Genomic DNA, 15,966 nt, shown 5'->3' with positions numbered 1-15,966 from the left:
AACCAAAGTAAATGTTCTTTATATATTGGTAAACTTTTGACTGTTGGTTAATCACACGTCTGTGAGTCATAAAAAAGCAAGTCTGGTGTTGAATTATGTCACTTTTTTTTTAATGTGTAGCCCAGGTTGGCCTCAAACTTGTGATTCTCCTGCCTCCGCCTTCTTCAGCAAATCCTACCGGCATGTGCTACCACAACCTGCAAATTATGTCATTCTCAGAGTGTTAAAACTCACGGCTTCAGAGTATTTTCTTGTTTTATCTCTTAGGTCACCACTATTGTCAATGAAAATTAAATTCTCCATCAGGATTCAGAAAATGCAAGGTCTCACAGACCAGAGTTCAGTAAACCCCTTTTGAACTTAGAAAAACAGATATAAAACAATTACATACAAAAATATGTATGTTATTTTTAATTAGTTATGTGTGTGTGTGTGTGTGTGTGTGTGTGTGTGTGTGTGTGTGTGTGTGTGTGCAGGTATATACACATGTGGGAAGATGCCCTTGAAGGGTAGAAGAAGGCCTCAGATCTCCTGGAGCTGGAATTACACGCAGTTCTGGGCAACTGGACACAGGGACCCGGAACCAGACTCCGGTCCTCTGCAGGAGCAGGAGGTGCTCTTACCTACTAAGCCAGTCAACAGACACCATACTGAATTTTTATGCAAAGAATTTTATAACGTGTTGAAGAGTGAACATGTTTTCTTCCGGCTCTACTCTCTGTGATGATGAACTCTGTAAGCCTGCTTTTGTCAGTTCGCTCTTGTGTGTGTGGTTTTAAAAACATATTTTGTGTGGTAGAATTGCTTTTGAGTTGTCTTCTCCAAGTAGCTAAAACTTTCCTGAAGTTCAGTGCTTTGGAGTTGAGGTCATTAGGTTTTTTTCTCCAAACATCATTTTCTTAAGAGCCTACAAATGTCTTAGGTGATGATTAACTCCCCCTGGGGCAAGTCCTGCTTATTCTTCCTCTCCCAGGTTAAGTATTCCTTGCTCACGCATTTCTAGTTTTTTCAAGTAGATGTGGTTGTTTCTGTAGTTCTGCGTGACATTTTTATTCTACCATTTCACTTTTACACTGTTTCATGATTCTGTGTTCTTTGGAGCAGGGAAGAACTCCTTTTTTTGGTCTCTGAAGCAATAGAATGCATGACATAATTTGGACACTGAGAATGTTTGTGGGGTCCATTTCCAGACATGTCTGAATCTTCTTTCTGTCCATTGTCTTATGTATAAATCTCAAGAGCAAGATATTTTAATTTGTTGAGTACTGGATGTCATTAACAAACTGTTTGATCTTAACTAAACCTTTGGCTACCTAGACTAATTCATTTACGAAACCTAAAGGGAATTTCATTCCTTTCCTTAAATAATATCAATCTGTTATATATGTGATTTTCTTCCAAGTCATTTTTTCTCCTCTTCCAAGACTAAAATTTCCTCTTTCCCAGGCTCTATTTTGGGGTTTGGCTCAAAGGGACAGTTGAAGACAATAAAAAGATTTCTGATGCTGAAGAAAAAATATCTTAGAGGGAATAAAGACACTGTCTCTAGAAAAGACTTCAGTGTGGAAAATGTGAGTCCATGTGAGGAGAGGAGATAGAAGAGCATCTACGGAGAAAAATTCGTATGAACTAGTGACATCAGAGCAGAACATTTTAAGGTTGAATAAAATATCCACATCACTTGCTAATTTAGAAATATATCAGGATTTCAACATTTTGTTTTGCAAAATGAAAGCAATCTACTTCAGGCACAATGACACATATCTGTCACCATAGCTATTTACAAAACCAAGACAGGAAGAAGGAAAACTTGGAGTCAACCTGAAATATATAACAGGGTCTTTTCCAAAAAGAAAGAAGCAAGAGAGCAATGAAAACTAAAACTGCTTTCTACTCTATCATTTCATAAGAGGAAAGATAACTTTACAAAACAGTTGGAGGACCATAGAGGTCTTTGAGAGAAAGACTATGACAGCTTCACAATAGCATACATACTCTCTTCCCCACTCCTTTCTCTCCATTTTCTTCCCTTGTTTCTTAGATCTGATAAACACTAATAATTCTTTGAGAACTGGCAGATCAGCATTTGGACATCAGTGCTCAAGACCTCAGCAAACCTGATATGCAATAATGACAATTTAATATAATGTATGCATTTATATTTATTGGCATGTGCACACTCAACTGAAGGCTTGTATGTGTCTGTGATGACATTTTCCCACCAAAGACAACTAAGATCTAATGTATAGTCATAGTGCTTTGACATTTTTTCATAGAAAGTACAACTTTAACATTTCATTGCATTTTTCTGCGCCATACTTCTGCTTCTAAAACAAATTATTTTTTTTGTCATTGTACACTTGTTTGTTTTGAAACAGGGTTTCTATGTGTAACAGCCCTGACTATCCTGGAACTTGCTCTGTAGACCAGGTTGACCTCAAACTCAAAGAGCTCCACCTGCTTCTGCCTCCTGAGTGCTGGGATTAAAAGCATGAGTCACCACCACCCAGCCCACAAATTATTGCTATAAATAATTATAGTTATTTATATTATTATTTATTACTTAATAATTATTTTAAAAATAATTCTTTGACAATTATTATTGTTATCCTGGAATTATTAACATAAATATAATGCTGGGTTCTTGATATAACTAAATGATATATTTTATATTTTACAAAAGCGTTACGAAAGAGAAGTAGGTCCTGTATGGCAAGAGGCTAATATGTTCCCTTACATACTGGTTTCTTAAGTAACATAGGTTTTTGTTTATGTTTTGTTTGTTTTCCTTCTCAAATTCAAAGGTTAGCATGAACCTAACAGGAGACTGACCCTCCTAGAGTGATGGACACAGAATTGATGGCTGGCATCTGAGAGGAGCAGCCAAAAGGGTAGGTAAATTTAGCCTTAGGCCAATTGGCCTAGAAAAATAAGCTCACTAGGGGAGACTGTGACTACTGGAAAAGTTTATGCTAAGTCTTAGGCTGTAAATTATAAGACATTTGAATTTTAAAGTTTATTGGACTTAATGTTGCATCTGACAGCTTTCTGGAGCTGTGGGTGACACCTGGAATAGGAGAAGAAGTAGGCAGAAGTTTCTGCTGTCACATATGTTCAATGTCTTCTGAACGTGAGATACTTCAATAGAAGGCGCTTCTAGAACCCACACCATTTCTAGGCAACTAGGTTATACTTGGGAGTGCTATATGTTGTCATATAGTCATGAATTAGAGCTCTGTCTTCAACTAGGGCAACTGCAGAAGTATGAGATAAGTAAGGAATTTCAAATTAAACTCCCCAGTAACTATTAAACATTAAAATGACCCATGCTCTGAAGATAAGGGAGTTGTTTTGCTAAATGACATTCCTGAGTTATAGGAATAGTTGAGGCTAAATCCGTTTTGTAAGTTGAGAAGGACAGATTTCGAGATAAATGCATCAAAGGTCTGAAAATTTACAAAGATAAGATCATTTCAAAGAGAAGATGCAGCAAATCTGCAACTCCCATTCCCCCTCTAAATAGTATTTAAACTACCTGTGCAAAGCTAGGCTGCCATCCCCTTATTCTTATGACGGGTTGAGAACTTTCACAAACCCTTTGCAGAGATTAGAATGACTGAGAAGTTCCTCAAAGCCTCTCCAAGCCTGAGGTGTTGTAAGTCAGGGAGACCCAGCTGTGTGTGTGTGGGGGGGAAAGGGGCAGCGCAGCCACAGGACTAAGCGGCTGCACTTTGCAGGTGTCCTGTGGCAATCCTGAGACTGTCTGGCACTGGACACACAGAGAGACACCCTCTGCAAGACTCTAACTCTTAACCCCTTAGCTAGAGTCCAGAAAAGTCTTATGACCTTCTAAGGTTCCATTGGGTAAACACAACATAGTAATTTGTCTGACTTAGAAATTAATGTCAAGGGAAAGTTGTGATGTTATATAAATTGTCTCATTTCCCAATGCTGAACCATGTCTTTACTGAAACTACGTGAAATGGAGATTGTTAAGGGAAATACTGTATAATTCAGGCAGCTATAGTTTTCCTTTAATGTGGGACACGCAGATGGGGCAAACAAATGCTGGAAGTTATGTGCCGTGGCTGCTGCGGGAATGCCTGCTGCAGCAATTGTTGGACCAATTGCCTTTTTCCTCTGCCTCTGTGTGCAAACAGTCTGTGTGCTCTGGCTGATTTATAGGTGCATGTGTGCTTCCCATCTAAAGGAGTGCAAATTATTTGAAATATCTTACAATATCTGTCCTCTACTACCATTGCTCATGGTGAGGTCAGCATAGAAAGCTTGTTCTGATAATGGGGCAATGAATGGGTCTGGTTGCTGACTAGTGGTTACCAAGAAAGGACGTGGATCAGTCACAGTCAGGAACTTTTCCTTCCATGTTGTGGAATGCCTTGCCTACAAGTAAGGCTTAAACCACCAGAAGTCAGTAGGACCCATTTCTGGGTTGGGGTTGGGGTGGGAAGTCCAGTCCTATTGATGAAAGAAGATAAAAACTATGTCAGTATCAAAGTCCGCAATTGACAGGTCTCAAGGGCACATGTGCGGATGTCTGCTCATTGTACTAGGGACATGTACCAGCATCTACCTATACTGGCCTCTATCTGGTTCTCCTGGAGGGCACCAGAAGATGCCATCTGCAAACTCTCTTCTAAGGCATTACAGTAACTTTAAATTGAAGGAACTTAAAACAACAACAACAAAAAATCCAGCATGTGCCTGATTCTTTTGTTTTTCTTCCCAAGAGCAGGAGAAGAAGGCAGCACACAAAAGATGGAATCCCTGTATTAAAAGAAGATGGCATTCTTATAGTCAGAATGGGTAATTGAGATGGAGAAAACTTTGTTCAACTACATCTTGCTAAAAGCACTTACAAAATCTCAGCAATGCAAAGGAAGTTTCACAAGGCTCCATCCCTAGATGAAGACTTACAGGCATCCAGTAACCTATGGTTTCTGAAAGAGAGGGGAATCTGTTTTCTTTTAATACAAAGAAGCAACCAAAACAAAATCCTCTTTCCAGGGGTTGGAGTAAAGTCCTTGATGTGCAGTCACATGGACTCAGTTTGGTCTCCAGCACGCATGTGAAAAGCCAGGTGTGCTGGTGTGCCCTTGACATCCCAGCACTGAGAAGATGGAGACAGGAGGATTCTGTGACTTCCTGGCCAGGCAGCCAAGTTGTACTGGAGAGCTCCAGGCTACCATGAGATCCTTTTCAAAACTATGGTGACCGTGTCTGGAAGAAACATGTAAATATACACACATACACACATGCACACACAAACACACATATACACACATATGCTCATACATAAATAAAAAACAATAACAATTCTTACTTTTGCTAATTTTTTGTCGCATAGTTTAAATGTTTTTTAACTATTCTATTCTCTGTGCAAACTAGTATAAAAGGATTTCCATTTGGCTACCACTTTTGGTCTTCATTTCCTTATGAAGGGTCCCATGTCAAAGAAAACTCATATCATACAAATCTTATTTTATGTCAGATTAGATCTCGGTTCCACCTACAAACTTCAAAGAGAGTAGATGTATACTTTGTTTCTCCTAGCCTGCTCTTTTCTAAAGCACTTTCCCCCTCATGCCCCTGAGTCAGCGCCATTTGTAAAGTGCTGCAATACTTTTGATTTTCTCTGCCTTTCCAGCCAGGGTCTGAAGCTGGCTGAACTCTATTAATCAGGATGCCTTGGCTACTTCTAAAGTAATAGATTAAGCTACTATCCTGGTGTGAGAAAAATGTCTGTTGGCTTCCCTTTGCAGTGTACCTAAAAGAAAGCCATGGCATGTCAGGTAATCAATACCTATTAGGGTAGAGATCAATGTGTACAATCAGGTAATCCTCTAATTAGATTTTCTACATAGCAGAGAGAAGTTTGCCAAAGGAATTCCTGCCCAGCAGTTTCTCCTTCAAAGGTGAGAGAATTTCTGCAGGGGCAGCTGTTGTAACTTTGATCCCCCCAGGTCAGGTGTTATGAGGACTGCAGTGTTTGGTGCTCACGTGTGTGCAGGGAGACCGGGAGCCACATCTGCAGGTGTCCTAAGTTTCGACAGCTGTTATGGGTCTGTGCTGATCTGAGGTCAGACACCATGCCAGATATGGGGCTGACCAATCAACTCAGTAAACAGGAAAGAAGTGACCCAACGATTTGTCAGATTATCAGAAGCATTCAGAAATGAACTGAACTGTGTGGGGGTTGCATGGACTTCACTTAAGATTATGTAACTGGGCCAGTGTTCACCATTGCTGGGAACAGAAGATCAGGGATGTAGCAACAATGACTTTTTTTTTTAAGCTGCAGTGTTTAGTGTGAAGTCTCTTATTTTAATAAGACCTAAGGAAGAAGCTTCCTGCTTTAGAACAAACGACTGGAGAGACTTAGGTTTCTTGTTTTTGCTTATAGATATGATTTAGAAAGGCATTCCATAGCCCTACTGTAAGGCAACTGTGATGATGGCAGACCATTTTCACCCCTGTAGTCTTCTGAGAATTTACGATCCACCTCTGGCCCTACGAGTTCTGCACTGAAGAGCAATTGCGAGGTCAGACAAGAATCCAAAAAACGCAAAGTAAGCTGTCACTGTGAATGCTAGGGTAGGCTGAGAGAAGAATTATGGCCTGCTGCTCTTTCCCACTCCGAAATGACAAATATTCAGAACTCAAGAATTCAAAGTGTTTTCTGTGAATGCATCAAACATGACCTTATTGGAAAGTTTTCCCCAATAATACTGATAATACTGGCTTTTTTCTTCTCCAAGGAAACAAAAAGGTTTCACATTAAAAAACAAACTAACAACAATCAAAAGAACCTAGGGTGAATAAACAAATTCCAGCTTCTCTTGTGGAGACTGTTGACAGTTCTAGCTATCTGTACCCATAGCCAGCTATCCCCACCCTACCCCCTCTTTTTAAGAGTTTCATTGTAAGACTTGAATTAACCTTTTCTGGTCAGTCAGAATTATAATCTAACTATTCACACATAGGGAAGATCACTTCCAAAGTCGTTCACAGCTCTGTCTCAGTGATGGGAACAACCAAGTCCTCCTGGGGACTGATGTCTGAGTGATGGTCCAAGGCCTGGAAACATTATCTAAGAAGAGTTATCTTTAATTCAACCTTGCAGGAATGAAGGGCAATGTGTGGAGGGCTATACACCTGTCACTATGATACAGCAATTTCTAAATTTTCCCCACTGTCTTAGTTAGGGATTTTATTCTTGTGAAGAAATACCATGACCATACAACTCTTCTAAAGGAAAACACTGAACTGTGGTCGTCTACATTTTCAGAGGTTTAGTCATGGTGCGACATGGTGCCATGCAGGCAGACAGGGTGCTTGAAAGGTAGTTCCATATCTTGCAAGCAACAAGAAGTGATCGAAGACAGTAGGCAGTATCTTCAGCATAGGGGACCTCAAAGCCCACCCCCATAGAGACACACTTCCTCCAACCTGGTCACAGCTACTCCAATAGGCACTGGTCCTAATATTGTCACTTTCTACTAGCTTATGGGGGCCAATTACATTTGACCCTCGACAATCCACTCCATGCCCCCCATAAGCTTATAACAATATCATATTGCAAAATGCATTTTGTTCAACTTCAAATGTTCCCATAGTCTCATCAATGATTGAAAGTCCAAAGTTCAAAGTCTTTTTTAAGCTTCATGCAATTTCTTAATTGTAATTGCTTATAAAATCAAACAAATAGCTTACATGCTTCCAACATATAATGGCGTAAGACATCCATTACATTGTCAGTCCAAACTGTAGGGAAGGGAGCATAGTGAGGAAATACTGAAACAAAACAAGTCTGAAAATCAGCTAGGCAAACTCCAGACGCTGCATCTCCGGGTCTGATGTCAAACGCTGTTCAGATCTCCAACTCCTTTTGGCTTTGCTGACCAAAACACACTTTTTTCTCTGGGGCTGGTTCCACTCCATATCAGCAGCTCTCCTCAATAGGTATCCTCTCGCTCTGGCATCTGCAACATCTTGGGATTTCCAAGGCAATCCAGGCTGCAATTTCACAGCTTCACACACTGGCCTCTCTAGGCCTCCATTCAGGGACACCCTGATACATGCTTGATTTTTCTTAGTCGAGGAGGCAAATACCATAACCCCTTTCCTCTGTCTGTAACCCCAGAACCACGTGGCCAAATCCACCAAGTTCTGCTGCTTACTGGGGCTGGAACATGGCCGCCTCTTTCAGTCACATCTTTACCAGCTTTCTGTTTTCAGTGGTTTCCTTCACTGCCTAAGCTCAGTTGTCCTGAAACTGATCTGTAGACCAGGCTGGCCTCAAACTCAGAGACCCACCAGCCTCTGCTTTCAGAGCTTTTGGATTAAACGCATGCACCACCACACATTACTTTAATCTTTTCTTTAATTACTTTTTGCAAGTTGGAAATTTAACTAGTGATCCCAATTTTTCTGAGCTCTTGGGTCTTCCTGCCTCAGCAACCCCCACCCCCAATGCTGGGGTTAGCTGGTGCCAGCACATGCAGGTTTAGTACATTACTTTTTCCCTTGCTTCTTCAGTGTCATTGTTCCCCTCCCCAGGAGCGGATATGGGTTTTCTGGGGCCCATAGCTTCTTCCATTTGAAAGAAGGGAGTCTTAACAAAACATAAAATTATGAAGTTTATGAACATAAATACTTACTTACAATTAGGAAAGAATTGACACAGTTCAATAGAGACTCTTGTTGCTTCATTCAGAAATCTTTTTTAAACCATTAATGCTTACATAGAATGTTATGGTTTGCAGCCTGCCTTTGAGATACTACACAGACCAGTTTGCAACCCCTAATATGGAGATAGATTAGTGCAAGCATGAGGCACTAAGCTCAGGGCACTAGCTTCATAGCGTATCACTCTGAGTCCTCTGCTCACTTTGAATGACAGAACTTGATCTGACTTTAAATGTCAGTGTGAGAGGAGAGAGACTGTGTTGTGTGTGTGTGTGTGTGTGTGTGTGTGTGTGTGTGTGCGTGCGTGTATAAAAAATGTGGATTCAGTCTCAGGCCTCACAACTATCAGTTTCCCTCTCTCTGGTATAGTTCCCTACTCCTATGTGATATTTATACATGCTACTATTTTAAATATGTTATATTTGTATGTGCTATCGTTTATGAACAGACTGCTCTGCCATAAGGCAACACAGCTTGATATGAGTTGATTGCCCATCTTGGGATAGAGCAAGGACTGGAAACACACAGTCAGACGTAGGGACCAGAGCAGGTGTGCAGACTCCCAGGTGGAGTAGGTATCCAGTGGGGGAGGGATACAGGTCAGTTAAGGTCAGAAGTCGAATCATGGGGAAAACAGTCAGGGGCAGTCCATCATGGCTAAGGCTTCTGCCTTGGAAACGAGACACCTGCCACTCTTCTCTGCATCGAGTTCTTGAATAAATTGTTTCCTGGTGTGTCTGGTCAAATTCTGTTAGAGTAACGTTGTTATACGGTTATTTTTATGGCCAAAGAGGTAAGATCTAGGTGAAAAAAAAATCCTACCAATTATTTGATGGTGTGAGTCTGAACTTGTTTTACTGCTGGAGTTTGATTATAGACGTTGGCTATATACCTTTGTTGAACTTGACAAATCACCTATCGTGATAGACATATAGGTGATTCTATATAGATTGATAGCTGGTCTGATGGTTGACAGATAAACACATCTATGCATTTGTGTATACTTACATCAACTTGTCTGTTTGCTATTGAAACCCTGTATAAGATCAGGCCAGAGCTGTGTAGGTAGCCAATGGTTGCAGGTCTCAGTCAGGAAGTGTGGGGCTGGAGCTCTGCATTGTCTCCTGTGCAAGACCCGAGAGTCCAGGACCAGGTTAGCAACAGCAGCCGTAGTGAGGAAGGTTTAATATACACATAAGAAAGAGGAAAGACTGGAATGGGGCAGATTTTGAATTATTCATCCTAAATTTCTTTCGACTTAAACTGGAGAAAAACCAAGTTAAGAGTGATTTTCTCAAAGCCTTTATCACTATTTGTTTTTATGCTCCTAAGTATTAAAAAAGTGAGACTTGGCTAATGCCTCCTTGGGAAAGAACTCAAGTACTCAGCTAGCTTTGCTGTTGCGCTGTTTGTCCTGAGGGTGTCTTCTGTAAGGGATAATGAAGTGTTCTCACTGGTTCTCTGTTTGCTTCCAGACTTTGATGTGCTTAAGCACATTTCTTGGTGTTGCCTTTGATCCAGTGAAGCCTGAAGCGCCCCTCTATTTCGTGGAGGCAATGGAAGTTAGTACAGTTTTGAATGACAGATTGCATTGGCTGTATGCACATAGCAGAGCACAGGAACCAGTAAGGCTTTAGTCCTAGATATCCAAGAGACTGAGCCATGGTTCTGCCATTTGCTAACCATGCTATCTTGTGTATACGACATCTCTTTGAAGCCTCTGTTTTCTCCTTGGTAGAAAAGACGACAATTGCTATAGCTGCTCATAGAGTGACACTGGGGATTAAAAGGCACAACACCAACAAAATGCTCAATGCAGTGTCCTTTGGAGACTGTGCTACACAGAGATTAGCCATTTGTCAGGAAACAGGAAGTGACATGAACACAACCACCTCACAACAGGATGATGGGGAAGGAATCAGTGTACATCTGAATTGGTTTGCCAGGAGTGCAGGCAATGGAGAAGTGATAAGAAATACATTTGGTGTTGATAGTGTGACTGGGCACACCGAGGTCTGGAAAAGCTAGAGCTAGGCATCGTTAGTGATGCATGCCATTAAGCCCAGGACCATGGAGACTGAAAGGAAGATGAATATGAGTTTGAGCCTAGATTGACTTACAGAGAAAGAATACACTTCAAGGGGAAAGAAAAAGGCTAGTCATGGAAGCTAGCCATATATAGGCAGCTGTAGTATGTTTGCGAACATACAATATTGTAAAACAATAAGGTGTAAGTTTAGAATTTCCCTATAAGAACGAGGAAATTCCTTTTAGAGATTGCTATTTTCGTGCACCATATCTTTGAACTATGCTGGGAAAAAATTTCTACTATTTAAAAATGACAATGTAACCCAGATTTTTGAAAATAAGTGATTTAAAAATGGAAATAAACAATCGACTACCTTTTAATTCCTGTTTGCTGCCTTGCCCATCAGGTTGGACTACACATGCTGTTGTGACCCAGACTACTAGCTGGGGTCCCTATTTTTTATCCCTGTTTGTCAGGACTTTTTTTTATTGTTTTTAAATAATTTTATTAAATTATAAAAGTTTCCATTTACGCCCCTCTTCCCAACACCCTCCCACTCCCCCCCTCCCTCTCCTTCTCGCTCTTTGTCCCTAAGGGCAATCAGGGTTTCCAGCCCTGTGGGAAGTTCAAGTTCCTCCCCCCTCCCTCCAGGTCCAGGAAGGTGAGTATCCAAACAGACTGGATCCCAAAATTCCAGTATATGCAGAGGAAACTAGTCCCAGTGTCATTGTCAATGGCTTCTCGGAAAGACTCCAGGCCAGCCACATTCAGAGAATCCGGCCACATTCAGAGAAACTGGTTGGATCACGTCCTCGTTCAGTCGCAGTCCAACTGACCTTGGTAAACTCTCATTAGATCTGACCCCTTGTATCAGTGGGTGATAGCATCCCTCGCAGTCCTTCGTCCTTTTCTTCGTCCTTCTGCTCCTCATTTGGATCTTGGGGGGCTCAGTCCGGTGCTCCAATGTGGGTCTCCGTCTGTATCGCCATCCATCGCCAGATGGATCTATGATGATAAGCAAAATATTCATCAGTATGGTTATGGGCCAAGGCCAGTTCAGGCACCCTCTCCTCTGTCCAGAGAACAATCTGGGGATCTCTCCTTGAACCTGGGATCCCATATATAATCAAGTTTCCTGTAAACCCTAAAATGACTCCCTTAGTTGAAATATATTCTTCCCTGATCCCATATCCATCCTTCTTCCCTCCCCCCCATCCCAGTTCACCGAGCTTTCCCCATTCCTCCCCTACTCCCTTCTCTCTAACCCTCTCCCCTTCAAACAACCCTCCCACCCCCCCCCCAACCACCCAAGGTTACCTGGGACTCTTGACTATTTCCTACCTCCTGGCGGATAGCTAAATAATCTTCATCAGGTTCGTCTTCTTATTTAGCTTCTCTAGGATCACGAATAATAGGCTCAAAGACCTTTAATTATGGTTAGAATCCACTTATGAGTGAATACATACCGTGTTCCTCTTTTTGGGTCTGGCTTACCTCACTCAGTAAAGCGTTTTCTATGTCCATCCATTTGCATGCAAAATTCAAGATGTCATTATTTTTTACCGCTGAGTAAAACTCTAATGTGTATATGTTCCACACCTTTTTTAACCCTTCTATTGAGGGGCACCTAGGCTGTTTCCAGGTTCTGGCTATTACAAAGAGTGCTGCTATGAACATAGTTGAACAAACGCTTTTGTGGTATGATAGGGCATCTCTTGGGTATATTCCCAAGAGAGGAATTGCTGGGTCCTGAGGGAGGTTGACTCCCAGTTTCCTGAGAAACCGCCACACTGATTTCCACAGTGGCTGCACAAGTTTGCATTCCCACCAACAATGGATGAGTGTTCCCCTCATTCCACATCCTCTTCAGCATAGGCTATCATTGGTGTTTTTGAGTTTAGCTATTCTGACAGGTGTAAGATGGTATCTCAAAGTGGTTTTGATTTGCATTTCCCTGATCACTAAGGAGGTTGAGCATGACCTTAAGTGTCTTCTGGCCATTCGAAGTTCATCTGTTGTGAATTCTCTGTTCAGATCAGTACCCCCATTTTTTAATTGGGTTAATTAGAGTTTTAGTGTCTAGTTGCTTGAGTTCTTTGTATATTCTGGAGATCAGACCTTTGTCTGATGAGGGGTTGGTGAAGATATTCTCCCAGTCAGAAGGCAGCCTGTTTGTCTTACTGACAGTGTCCTTTGCTTTACAGAAGCTTCTCAGTTTCAGCAGGTCCCATTTATTCATTGTTTCCCTTATTGTCTGTGCTACTGGGGTCCTACTTAGGAAGTGGCCTCCTGTGCCTATATCTTGTAGACTACTTCCCACTTTCTCTTCTATCAGGTTCAAAGTGGTCAGATTGATGTTGATGTCTTTAATCCATTTGGACTTGAGTTTTGTGCATGGTGATAGATATGGATCTATTTTCATTCTTCTACAGGTTGACATTCAGTTATGCCAGCACCATTTGTTAAAGACGCTTTCCTTCTTACATTGTATACCTTTAGCTCCCTTGTCAAAAATTAGGTGTTCATAGGTTTGAGGGTTAGTATCTGGGTCTTCTATTCGATTCCATAGGTCGACTTCTCTGTTCTTATGCCAATACCAGGCTGTTTTCAATACTGTAGCTCTGTAATAGAGTTTGAAGTCAGGGAGAGTAATGCCTCCAGAAGTTCCTTTATTGTATAAGATTGTTTTGGCTATCCTGGGTTTTTTGTTTTTCCATATAAACTTGATTATTGTTCTCTCAAGGTCTGTGAAGAAGTTTGATGGGATTTTGATGGGGATTGCATTGAATCTATAGATTGCTTTTGGTAGAATTGCCATTTTTACTATGTTGATTCTCCCAATCCAAGAGCAGGGGAGGTCTTTCCATTTTCTGGTATCCTCCTCAATTTCTCTTTTCAAAGGCTTAAAGTTCTTGTCAAATAGGTCTTTCACATCCTTGGTTAGAGTAACCCCAAGATATTTTATGCTATTTGTGGCTATCGTGAAAGGTGATGTTTCTCTGATTTCCCTCTCTGTTTCTTTATCCTTTGTGTATAGGAGTGCCACTGATTGTTTGGAGTTGATCTTGTATCCTGCCACATTACTAAAGGTGTTTATCAGCTATAAGAGTTCTTTGGTAGAGTTTTTGGGGTCGCTTATGTACACTATCATATCGTCAGCAAATAACGAAAGTTTAACTTCATCCTTTCCAATTCGAATCCCCTTGATCTCCTTATGTTGTCTTATTGCTATTGCTAGAACTTCAAGCACGATATTGAAGAGGTATGGAGAGAGTGGACGGCCTTGTCGTGTTCCTGATTTCAGTGGAAAGGCTTTGAGTTTCTCTCCATTCAATTTGATGTTAGCTGTCGGCTTGCTGTATATTGCTTTTATTATATTTAGGTATGATCCTTGTATCCCCAGTCTCTCCAACACCTTTATCATAAATGGGTGTTGAATTTTGTCAAACGCTTTTTCAGCATCCAATGAAATGATCATATGGTTTTTTTCTTTCAGTTTATTTATATGATGGATTACATTGATAGATTTGCGTATATTGAACCAGCCCTGCATCTCTGGGATGAAGCCTACTTGATCATAATGGATAATTTTTCTAATGTGTTCTTGGATTCGGTTTGCCAGTATTTTATTGAGAATTTTCGCATCGATGTTCATGAGTGAGATTGGCCTGTAATTCTCTTTCTTGGTTGTGTCTTTGTGTGGTTTTGGTATTAGGGTGACTGTAGCTTCATAAAAGGAGTTTGGCAGTGACTTTTCTTTTTCTATATTGTGGAATACATTAAGGAGTATAGGTATTAGGTCTTCCTGGAAGTTCTGGTAGAATTCTGCATTGAAACCATCTGGTCCTGGGCTTTTTTTGGTAGGGAGATTTTTGATAACAGCTTCTAGTTCTTCACGACTAACAGGTCTATTTAGATTGTTCACCTGGTCTTGGTTCAACTTCGGTATATGGTACTTATCTAAAAAAATGTCCATTTCTTTTACATTTTCCAACTTTGTGGCATATAAACTTTCGTAGTAAGATCTAATGATTCTCTGAATTTCCTCTGTGTCTGTGGTTATGTCCCCCTTTTCATTTCTGATCCTATTAATTTGCAAGTTCTCTCTCTGCCGTTTGATTAGTTTGAATAGGGTTTGTCAATCTTGTTAATTTTCTCCAAGAACCAGCTTTTTGCTTCATTGATTCTTTGAATTGTTTTCTGTGTTTCTATTTTGTTGATTTCAGCCCTCAGTTTGATTATTTCCAGTCTTCTACTCCTCCTGGGTAAATCAGCTTCTTTTTTTTCTAGAGCTTTCAAGTCTGTTGTTAAGTCTCCAATGTGTGCTTTCTCCGTTTTCTTTAGGTGGGCACTTAGTGCTATGAACTTTCCTCTTAGCACTGCTTTCATTGTGTCCCATAGGTTTGAATACGTTGTGTCTTTGTTTTCATTATATTCAAGGAAAACTTTAATTTCTTTCTTTATTTCTTCCTTGACCCAGGGGTGATTTAGTAGTTGACTGTTCAACTTCCACGAGTTTGTTGGCTTCCTGGGGGTACCATTGTTGTTGAATTCTAATTTTAATCCATGGTGATCTGACAAGACACAGGTGGTTACTAATATTTTTTTGTATCTGTGGAAGTTTGCTTTGTTACCAAGTATGTGGTCAATTTTCGAGAAGTTTCCATGAGCTGCAGATAAGAAGGTATACTCTTTCCTATTTGGGTGGAGTGTTCTATAGATGTCTGTTAAGTCCATTTGATTCAGTACCTCCAATAAATATCTTATTTCTCTGTTAGGTTTCTGTCTGATTGACCTGTCCATTGGTGAGAGAGGAGTGTTGAAGTCTCCTACTATTAGTGTGTGTGGTTTGATGACTGCCTTGAGTTCTAGAAGAGTTTCTTTTACATATGTGGGTGCCTTTATATTAGGGGCATAGATATTCAAGATTGAGACTTCTTCCTGATGAATTGTTCCTGTTATGAGTATGAAATGTCCATATCCATCCCTTCTGACTGATTTTAGTTTGAAGTCGTTTTTGTTAGATATTAGAATGGCCACACCCACTTGTTTCTTAGGTCCATTTGCTTGGAAAACCTTTTCCCAATCCTTTACTCTGAGGTAAAGGTGTCTGTCTTTGTGGTTGAGGTGTGTTTCTTGTAAACAGCAGAATGTTGGATCCTGTTTTCGTATCCAATCTCTAAGTCTGTGCCTCTTTATAGGTGAATTGAGTCCATTGATATTAAGTGATA

This window comes from Myodes glareolus, chromosome 11, assembly GCF_982192425.1.
Source record: "Myodes glareolus chromosome 11, mMyoGla1.1, whole genome shotgun sequence".
NCBI lineage: Eukaryota > Metazoa > Chordata > Mammalia > Rodentia > Cricetidae > Myodes > Myodes glareolus.
Note: the sequence above shows the minus strand (reverse complement) of the source record.